Source organism: Onychomys torridus, chromosome X (assembly GCF_903995425.1).
Source record: "Onychomys torridus chromosome X, mOncTor1.1, whole genome shotgun sequence".
In the NCBI taxonomy this organism is placed as follows: domain Eukaryota; kingdom Metazoa; phylum Chordata; class Mammalia; order Rodentia; family Cricetidae; genus Onychomys; species Onychomys torridus.
Window position 1 is genome coordinate 67,595,082 of NC_050466.1, and position 11,544 is coordinate 67,606,625.

The window sequence follows — 11,544 nt, forward strand, 5'->3', positions numbered from 1 at the left end:
AAGCCTCTAGCTGTTTTCTCCTTCATATCTACAATAAAACTTCTCCTTCTCATGACATGAGTAGTCAGGTCCTCAAGTTTTTTTTTTTTTTTTCATTCATCTGGAGCTGAAAGCTGGGAGTGGTATATATGAGTTCCTTTCTAAGGGATTTGGCCTCTCTGAACCAAGCACTGATTTGACTCTCCTGAAGTATGTATGGATCATTTGTTTCTGTTGGTCTCTGCTTCCCACCACATTTAACTCCAAATTCTAGAGTCCAACTCTTCAGTCACTTCTTCCCACCACATGCTTTAACCATCTGCCTCTTCTTATATACTCGGTAAGTGTCCTCTCTCTGGCGCTTGGAGTCTCCTATGCTTAGGAACCCACAACATGGCCATCTCCTGCAACCTCTGGGGCCCCACCATGTGGGTACAACTTTCTAAGACACATACCCATCTCTCTCTCCTTTCTGGAGTTTCCTCACCTCCCTGTAGGAACTGCTTGCTAAGTCTACACCTAGCCAATGAATTACTGGCAACCAATAGCTGCTGGGAGAGGGAGAGGCAATTTCTTTAAGAATGCAGCCCCTGATAAGTCCACCACTCTCCAATGGAAGGTCACATATGCAAGAATGTATAGGAAATACAAATTAGACTCTATAGATGAAAAAAAAGACACAAAGCTGGGTAGGTAGGAAAGGGAGGGTGGATCTGGAAGGAGTTGGAGTGGGGGCTTAGATATGATCCAAATACACTTTTCTGAAATTCTCAAAGAACTAAATTTTTAAAGTTAGGGTATTAAAGTCTCTATTATTAATATGCTTATTTTTATTTCATTGTGTCAGTTTCTTCCTCTCTCTCTCTCTCTCTCTCTCTCTCTCTCTCTCTCTCTCTTGTTGTTTTGTTTTGTTTTTTGTTTTTCGAGACTGGGTTTCTCTGTGTAGCTTTGCTCCTTTTCCTGGAATTCACTTGTTAGCCCAGGCTGGCCTCAAACTCAAAGAGATCCACCTGGCTCTGCCTCCCAAGTGCTGGGATTAAAGGCGTGTGCCACCACTGCCCGGCTTCTTTCTCTTTTTTAATACATATGAATTTTGTGTTTTTTCTTTAATTGAAAATGGATTTTTTTCTATAATATATTCTGATTATCTGATTATGGTTTCCCCTACCTATACTCCTCCCATTTCCTTCCCACCTCTCTTTCCATCCAGATCCACACCCTTTCTGTCTCTTCTAAGAAAACAAACAGGCATATAAGGAATAGTAATGGGATAAAAAACAAACCAGGATAGATAAAACTACCAAACAAGAAAAAGAACCAAAGGAAAAGCACAAGGTGCAGATACATACACATACACACACACACACACACACACACACACACACACACACACACACACAGAGAAATTTTATAAAAACTCAAATCCAGAAGCCATGATGTTTATGCAAAGGACCTATAAACAAATATCCTCAATTAACAGTATGAGACAAAGAACCTCCAATGACATCATTGAGTTTGTTTTCTGTTGGCCATTTATCTACTACTGGGCATACAGCCTACCCTTTGGAGTAGTTTGTTTCCCCAGTGAAACTCCCTTGGAGAAAAATAATTATTTTATTTGTAAGTAGACATCAATTGGAAAAAGCTTCTAGGTTAGAGATTGGAGCATGAGTCCACTTCTCCTCTAAGCTCTAGGACCCCATCTTTTGCAGACCTATGCAGGCCCTGTGCATGCTGCCATAGTTGTGCCAGGGTTCTGTGCTGTTCCCTTGGGGGAGGGGGAGAGTAGGCACTGAGTCAAGGATACAGACTCTGGGAGGATGTTCAAACAACATGATCAGTTTATTCAGGATGAGGCAAGCCTTGTGTACCCTCCACTCATCTTGGGGGGGAAGGTCTGATGAATATGCATCTGATGGTATGACATACCTGTCTCTCATTGGTACAGGTCATTTCGGAACATATCTCAGCTGCTGTTGCTAAGGCCTTTAGGCAGATCCAGACTGGCTCTCAGGAAGTATCTTATGTGCATGTTCTCATTACTGTTTTGGGCTTGCAGCCCCTCAGTCCTGTTAGGGCTGAGCCATTCCACACATAGTCTCTGAGTTTGTATGTCCACCAGTCTTATTATATCTAGAAGGTCTTGATTCCTTGATGTCCTCCATCCCCTCTGGCTTTCATACTCTTTTCACCTCCTATTCCACAGGGTTTCTTGAGCCTGTGGGGGCGGGGTGATGAAGACATCACTTTTAGAGATAAGTGTTCAAGGTATCTCACTTTCTTCATGTTACCTGGCTATGAGTTTCTGTATTTGTTCTCATCTGCTGCAGGAGGAAGTTTCTCTGATGATGGCTAATGAAGGCATAGATCTGAGAATTCCAGAATGTCATTGGGAGTCATTTTATTGCTATGTTCCTTTAGAAAAGCAAGTATTTGGTTTGACCCTAGGTCCCAGGCTTATCTAGTCTCAAGTTCTTAGCCACCTAAGCAGCACTGGCTATGAGTTCCATGTCATAGAGTGGGCCTTAACTCAAATCAGGTATTGGTTGATTACTCTCACAAGATTTGTGTTAAAAATGCACCACTGTTACTTTGCAGACAGGTCACTCTTGTTTATCAGAGAGTTTTTAGCTGGGTTGATGTTTACCTTTCTCATTTAGTAGCATTCAGAGTACCTTCTAGCATCAAGAACACCAGCCCATAGAGGGTGAAGGCTCTATGTAGTCACCAGCTTGATTTCTCAGTGTTTAATGAGTTGTGTAGGCTATCTTCAGCAATAGAACCTTAATGAGATAGATACACAGGAGTTTACTTAAGGAATATTAGGGAAATTTATTAGGGGAAATTGAGGAAATACACTCATGAATACCGAATGGAGTAGATAGTTGAAGTTGTCCTCTGATCTGATCAGGAGCAAATCCACCTGGCAGTTCATTCACACCAGGAAGCAGACATCAGGGAGAAGGAATCTCATAACCTCTTTCTCCTCACCTTTTAAGATGTTACATATGATAGAAAGAAGAACCGCCTCTTTGAGACTGTATATCCCAAGGTCATGGGCAGAGCATTTACCTTCCTGTGTAAATAAAAAGGTTCTAAGCCTATATGCAAACTATATACAAGAAGAATGATTATCAAGTATTCTCCAGGAAAATAAAGGGTAATAACATAAACAAAAATGGAACTACAACCAACAACAACATCAAACAAGAAACATATGCTAAATATCCAGAAATGTCCAGACCATAGGTAAATGGCATGTTACAGAGATTACTCCAATAGCTGTCCTATCCTGAAGAATCTAACTTGAGTACCTAAAATGTTCTTAACTAATATATGAGAGGATTATAACTGTTAACTATCTAGTCTTCAAGCCCATCAAATAACTGAGAAGGAAAATAATATTACCTGAGAAACAGGAAGTGCAAGCAAGCAATTTTCAAAAAATTGCAGCCTGGACAGTCACCTACTGTTTCCCAGCATCATTGCAGCATCCATTATTGGCTATAGGCCTAGAATATCTGACAGATCATTTTCAGAAGCAGGAATTTTGAAAGATAGTCTTACCCTATCTTGGCAAGTTTCATCAGTCACTTTTCTTTGTGTTCTGCTCATCCAGAAAGGACAGCATGGATACTGTCAGCAGTTGAAGCAAGGGCAGGTCTTTTCCCAGCAGGCTATTTTTTTGCCAAGAAGACAAACTTCTTTATGGAGTGTCTTTGAAGCACAACAATCTCTTGGGAATAGATGGGTGCTGCCAGGAGCTACTGTGTCTCACTTCAACAGAATTCTAAGTTATCAAAACATTTAAATGCCATATTCTCTAGGTCTATGAAGTTACCTATCCATCAGACATTTGTTTCTGTAAATCTGGAAAACCTAACTAACATAACTATAGATATAACAAGCATGGGTGACTATTAATCTGTAAGTCTTATCTATCTAAATAACCTAAGGATTTAGGCTTCATAGAAACAAGGTAAACAATCTGTAAACAGATGTACAGTATAAGGACAATGACCTCAAAATTGTAACAATATACAAAATATCTTAAATAGAGGTAGAACATATAGACAGTATGACAAACATAATTTTACATTTATATCAATATACAAACTGTTTCAAGTAGGAGTAAGAGCATGTGTACAATATGACAGTTATAGTTTTGAATTTGTATAAATATAAAAATTACCTTAAATAGGAATAGAAAAATAGTTTAAATTTGTATCAATATACAAGAACCCATATCAGTGCAAATTATCTAAGAATGGTAGTTTGCTAAATGAGTTTACCAGTAGATACAATAATCTACATTAATATCCTATACCTTAATATCCTATTCTAGCTATCCCCCCTTTTTTTCCAAAAAAGAATCCTGAATCCTTTTATTGTTCCACCCCTCAACTCTATGACTATTTATCTAAAACCCTGAGAAAATGAAAACTTTTGGGAGAATGGGTGTCTTAAAATTGCTTCCTGCTGTTTAGGGAGTGATGGTATCTCTGTGGGATCCTATAAGAAAGCCAAATGGTTTTCTCAATAGGACTAGTTGTAATGTTTGTAGCCAGTATCAGAGTAATGGATAAGATTATCTGAAGTTCTGGCTAGAAGTGTAATAAGATGGACCATCTCATTTTGGAACTGCCCTGAAGAGTTCGCAGTCCAAAGCTGATCACTAAGTGGTATATTTTTGGTTTAATGGCATCATTATGGATGGGGGAAAGTTGTTGTTGTGGGGCCCCATCTTCCTTCTGAAGACTTCAGGTATTGCTATTATAAAGGTCGGGTGGTGGTGGTGCACACCTTTAATCCCAGCACTCGGGAGGCAGAGACAGGTGGATTTCTGTGAGTTCAAGGCCAGCCTGGTCTCCAAAGCGAGTTCCAGGAAAGGCACAAAGCTACACAGAGAAACTCTGTCTCAAAAAACAAAAAACAAAACAAAAAAAGTTTTATTTTTCACTGTGGAAAACTTGAACATTATTAATCAAAACAGAAAGTTTGAATCTTAAGATAACATGACATGTAAGGAAGGATTCTGAGAAATTAAGAATAAGCATGGAGAAAAATAGACTCTTGACAACAATGGTCCCTAGATTATTGGTTTTCTTCTGTCCCACACTAGTTGGCTCTTCTGATATGAGACAGAATCTTCTTATTTTTTCTTTTAGCAAAATGGCTTGGGTTTAGAGAACAAGAGGGACACTTTCTAACTCCAAAGCCAGCTTGATTTATAATTGAATTGGGATCACAACTGTTCTAGAGTTAAAGAGATCTTGATGTTAGGCAGTGAGATATTACTCTGTAGAGTATATTCATACCAATAGGTCCTTTGCTTCTGATGTAGATGTCTAGGTATCCAAGGCCTTTTTGAAGATGGGTATTTCTATTGTCCTGTAAAGACAAAAAACAGAACCCTTCCCCAACCTTTGTTGGTCGAGTTTTCCTTACAACTTGTAGAATTGTCATATTTTTGGATGATCTTTTACTTCTTTTCATCAAGGGGTTTCTCCTATTCAAACTGAATTTTTATTAATTTTGTTGGTATCCATAGCTTTTCTTTTCCTTTAGAAACAAAAGCAAAATCCCCAATGTAAGATGTATCCTGGTTTCCATTCCGAAGCCAACACATCTTTGAAGTAAACAGGTTGATTTAGCTCAGGATTTTTTTTCTGTTATCCAATGTCTCTCCGCAGCTGTTGTTCTTTTTCTCATCAGCATTAAGAAAATTCAAGGTTAATAAAGTATTATGTAATCTATTTATAGGAGCCATTGTTACCTTTTTCTGTTTATTTAGCATATCTGTTAAAGTTCAATTAGATCTTTCTGACTCCTTGGTCTGTGGGATTGTGTGGTAAGTCTATAATATGCTTTATATTGTAATAAGCAAAAAACTATTACATTTTGAGACCTATGTTGGAGCATTGTCAGCCGTAATTTGTACAGATATTGCCCTGATGGCCATAACTTATGTGTGTAATCACAGAGTCAGCCTTTTCGGAACTCATAGGAGTTGCCCATTGAAATCCTGAATAGGTGTCAATGGTATGGTGTACATATTTAATCTTCCAAATTCTGTGAAATAAAATCTGCCAAATTTCATTACTTTGTATATCTTTAGAATTGCTTCCTGCAGGTAATGGAGTTTGGTTATAGAAGGAACGAGTAGGCCATTATTTTACAATTTCCTTGGCTTCTTGCCAAGTGATGAAAAAGTCCCTTTTCAAATGTTTGCTATTTACATGGTGCTTCTTATGAAATTCTGAAGCTTCTAGCACATTACCTACTAATAATTGATCAATCTCACTATTACTTTATGCTAGAGAATGTGGCAGACCCGTATAGGATCTGATGTATGTTTTATACATACATACACACACACACACACACATATATATATGGTGTTCCTTATTTCTGATGATTTCCTGTAATTGTATAAATAATAAAGTTAATTCTGTGTTATCAGGAATAAATTCAGCACTTTTAATATGTAAAACAATTCTCTCTGCATATTGAGAGTCAGTGACTATTTTGGGAGGGTCTACAAAGTCTATTAGTACCATAAGAACGGCATATAGTTCTGCATTTTATATAGAATTGTAGGGGCTTTGAACCACTTTACTTAAGTCTCCTGATTTATATCCTGCCTTTCCTGATTTATTTGTATCAATATAGAATGTGGGTATTCCATAGATTGTTTTTTTGCCATACAATGTGAGGCAGGACCCATTCAGTTCTTTTTATGAATTCTATTCTCTTGCTTTTGGGAGCGCAATCATTAATCTCTCCCTAAAAGTTACTGCAGGCTCTTTGCCAGTATTCTTTATCTTTACATAAATAGGACATTTTCTTGTTAGTTACAGATACTACAATTTCTGCTGGGTCAATTCTCATCAACTGACAAAGTCTTAATTTTCCTTTTGAAATCAAATCAGATATCTTTTCTATGTAAGTCCTTAACTTTTTACCCAGTTTACATGGTAGAAATATCCATTCCAATATAATATCTTCCCTCTGCATCAAAATACCTTGTGGGGGAGTGTCTAGAAGGGAATATGACTAGAATGCAGTTATGTTCTGGATTCACATGATCCACATGTGCCTCTCATATTTTCTTTTCTATTAGAGCCAATTCCTTCTCAGCTTCAGCTGATAGTTCTATTGAACTATTTAAGTCCTTGTCCTCTTTTATGATGTTGGCCAAATTTACTAGTCCATATTTAGGTATTCCAATGATGGTCTGTAAGTTGAAAATGCTTCCTAATATTTTTTGAAAATCATTAAGAGTCTGTAATCAATATCTCCTGAGTAGTAACTTTTGAGGTCTCATTTTTTGTAGATTGTAGCTGAAGCTTTCCTGTGTCCCACCTGGCCCATGGTCAGGACAAATCTCTCTCACCCGCTGGTCCCACAGCCACTCAGACCCAAGTAAATACCCAGATGCTTATATTATGTACAAATTCTATAGTAATTAGCTCAAGCTTATTACTGACTATCCCTTTCACTTAAATTAACCCATAATTCTTATTTATGTTTAGACATGTGGCTGTGTACCTTTTTTCAGTTCTGCCTTCATATCTTGCTTTCTCTGTGTTTGGCTGGCTACTCCTGTCTCAGCTCTTCCTCTTCTGAGAATTCTCCTCATCTGCTCACACTGCCTATACTTCCTGACTGACAACTGGCCAATCAGCATTTTATTAAGGCAGCATACAAAAGCATTATCCCACAGAAGTAGATCTATCTTACACCATAAGCAATTAATAGAATCTCCTCTTTGTACTTTTTTGGGAGGAATTTGCAGTCCCCAGTAAAGCCAAACTTTCTTTATTTCTTCAAACATGCTTTCTAAGTTACCTCACTTCGGATCAGCTAATAAGATATTATCCATATAATAGTATATTATAGATTGTGGAAAGTATGCATGAATTATTTCCAATGGTTTTTGCATGAAATATTGGCACAGGGTGGGGCTTTTTAACATTCCCTGTGGGAGGATCTTCCATTGATATCTCTTGACTAGCTGAGAATTATTGTAAGTGGTACTATGAAGGCAAATTTTTCTCTATCCTATTATTCTAGAGGTATGGTAAAAAAAAAGTCTTTTAAGTCAATAACTATAACAGGCTATTCTTTAGGTAACAGAGATAGCAAGGACATCCCATTATGTAGGGAGCCCATAGGTTGAATTATGTTATTATGGTGTTCAAATCTGTCAGAATTCTCCATTTATCAGATTTCTTTTTAATAACAAATACAGGAGAATTCCTAGGGCTGGTAGATTCTTCATTGTGTTGAGTATTTAACTGCTCCTGAACCAGATGTTCAAAAGCTTATAGTTTCTTTTGTGTCATAGGTCATTGTCCAACCCAGACAAGTTTATTACTTAGCCATTTTAAATGTAGGGCCATTGGTACTTCTGAGAGTTCAATGGCAGTTGTGCTCTGTTTGTGTACAGTCTAAATGGTTGGTGGCTGTTTTTTTATAATATCTTATAATATTATTCCAAGAAACATAAATTGGTCTACGTTCTACTTCTGAGACCAGAGGAATTTTAATCTGGGTATTCTACTGCTGTAATAGATCTTGCCCAAAAGATTCACTGCTATGTTTGCCACTTATGGCTTCAGCCTTCCTCTTCTGGCTCTGTGCATTTAAGCCATCATGAACTTTGTTTTACCAGAGATAGGGTTCCAGTCCCTAGAAAATGGACATATACCTCTTGAAGAGGACAATTTAGATGCCATAATTTTGGTGTAACTATAGTCACATTCACACCTGTGTCCACCAATCCTTGCAGGATAATGTTGTTAATTTGTACTCTAAGCTTTGGTCTTTGTTCATTTATGGAAGTCTGTGAAAATCCTCATTTTATGGAGTTTTTTTTGGAATTTTTGATCCATCTATCAAAGTTGTTCTATTATCCAGTGCAGTATTGTTCTTTACATTAAGCATTGGATTATTTAATTGTCCTAGGGAGGAATTTCCTCTACAGCAATTGGAAAGATTTGGATCACATTTGATTTGGAGGCCAGTGAGAGCCCCCCCCCAAGGCATTTCCCACTGGTAAAGGGTTGCCTCATATGTCTCTTGTTGATCTTCATTCATTGGTCCAATGTCAGTCTTTGCCACATCTTCTGCATAATCCAGAAGGTTAGGGTCTCCTCTTTGGGTTATTTCTAGAAGCATTGCTTCTAGCCTACAATTTCTTCTTATATGACCTGGTATACTACAGTCAAAACATTTCATACTTTGATGCCTTCTTCCACCTTTGGAAATCACCTCTCCTATCCAAGCCTCATTACCATAGATATGAGACTCAACACCATTTACATGTTGAATCCATTCTTCCAATGTTGCTGACCTGACCTTTAAAGGTGTAAATATTCTTTTGCATTCTGTATTAGCATTATCAAAAGCCAGAGATTAAGATAATACTTGTCTTAATTCTTAGTCTGATACTGCCTTGTTTATATGTTTATAGCCTTGGTCAGTCTTTGTTTAAAAAAATCAGTAAATGGTTTTTTTGACCCCTGGAAGACCTTCTTATATATCTCAGTTGGTTTTCCTTGTTCTGGAAATTTTTCACAAGCATTTAAAGCTGCAGCCTGGCTAGCTTAGTTAGTAGAGCATGAGACTGTTAATCTCAGGGTCATGGGTTTGTGCCCCATGTTGGGCACGAGATAATGCAATAAATCCATGAGAATCTGCTTAAGGAGTATTAGAGAAATTTATTAGGGTAAATTGAGGAAATACACTCACAAATAGAGAACAGAGTAGACAGCTAAAGTCATTCTCTGATCTGACTGGGAGCGAATCCACTTGGCAATTTGATCATACCAGGAAGCAGGCAGCAGGGAGAAGTGACTTCATGATATCTCTCTCCTCACCTTTTAAGATATCACATATGACAGCAAGAAGCACCACCTCCTTGAGATTGTACAGCCCAAGGTCATAGGTGGAGCAAATACCACTATAGGACCTTTCTGTCAGTTTTTGAAGAGCCATCCATAATGCCTTGGCAAAAGCTTCAGTTGTTTGGGGTTCCTCATGGGACCCCTTTGCCCAAGAACTATATTAGATGCAACCCATTCCTGGTCCTGAAAGCTTCATTTGGCAACAGGAGATGTCCAGTTGAGGCTCTGTCAACTCCATTATTTGGTGGTGTCATTTAGATCACCTTTATATATGTACATATTATAGGGCGCTTCTGCTGTATTAAGTTTCCATGAAACCCCTCAAACGGTCCATAGTTTATGTCAATTTTGATTTATATGTTTTTGGATTTCTGTTGGGTGATATCTGTACCGATGTAACTGTGATATATATCATATAATTTGTATCTTGAAAGGCTCTGAGAGGCCAATATTTTGAAGACATGTTCTCCATGATGGAATTTGAGAGATGAAACCTACAACAGTGTTATTTGATCTTCTTGAAAGCAATGGTAGAACCCTTGCTTTATTCTTTCCTGAATGTGAGGTAAAATGTTTGGTTCTATCACATGCGTGCCAACATGATGTGCTGGATTGACAAAGGTACAAAAGCAGTAAAGCCAACTAACCATCAACTGAAACTCCCCAAACTGTAAGCTTAAATAAATCTTAATAAGTTGTATTTTATCTGAGGTATATGGAATACTTAACAATACAATATCCTTGATGGTTGATACTTTAAAAATATATGATGTCTTTTTCTGTCACTTGTAATACTTTATATATTAGTTTATTGGGTCTGTACTAGTATAGTCACTGCAGATGTCTTTTGTTCATGTCCAATTTTCAGACAGTATGTTTGTCCACTATCTCACAATTTATTTTTGTTCTTGGATATAAAATGAATATTTTGAAGACAGTATGAACTAGATCTGTGTCTAATCCATTTCAGAACATTCTATGATTTAGTGAATGAACCCAATATATCTATATTGACAGTAACTACTGATGAAGAAATATCTCTGCCATTTTTTCATTTGCTTTCTCTATCACATAAATATTTAATTCTTTGGTCCCTAAAATGCTCTCCTTCTTTATTTAATTAATGATTCAAATATACTATATTGATTATTTTCATTAATTTTATTCATTCATTTCATATGTTTTTAATGTTTTTGTCATTGGTTCCCCTGTGACTTATAATTAATGTCTTTATAATATTTAAGATTGAATTAATACAACTTAATTTCAATAGCATTCAGAAATGGTCTTTATAACTCATTCCTACTTGATCATGGTGTATAATTTTGATGTGTTCTTGAGGTATATTTGCCAATATTTTATTGAGTATTTTTGCATCAATGTTCATGAGGGAGATCGGTCTGCAATTCTCTTTTATTGTTGCATCCTTGTTTGGCTTGGGAATCAGAGTAATTATAGCCTCGTAGAAGGAGTTTGGTAACATTCCTTCTGTTTCTATTGTGTGGATCAATTTAAAGAGTATTGGTATTATCTCTTCTTTGAAGATTTGGTAGAATTCTGCATTGAAATAAACTGGTCCTGGGCTTTTTTTGGTTGGTAGACTTTTAATGACTGTTTCTATTTCCTTTGGGGTTATAGGTCTATTTAAATAGTT

At 37.1% G+C, this 11,544-nt stretch overlaps 1 non-coding gene across 1 annotated transcript; it reads left to right on the forward strand.

The window, feature by feature from the left end:
- Nucleotides 1-9,579: 9,579 nt before the first annotated feature.
- Trnan-guu lies at nucleotides 9,580-9,652 on the forward strand. Its single transcript has one exon. It is a non-coding gene; the product is annotated as a tRNA-Asn (tRNA).
- Nucleotides 9,653-11,544: the final 1,892 nt, after the last annotated feature.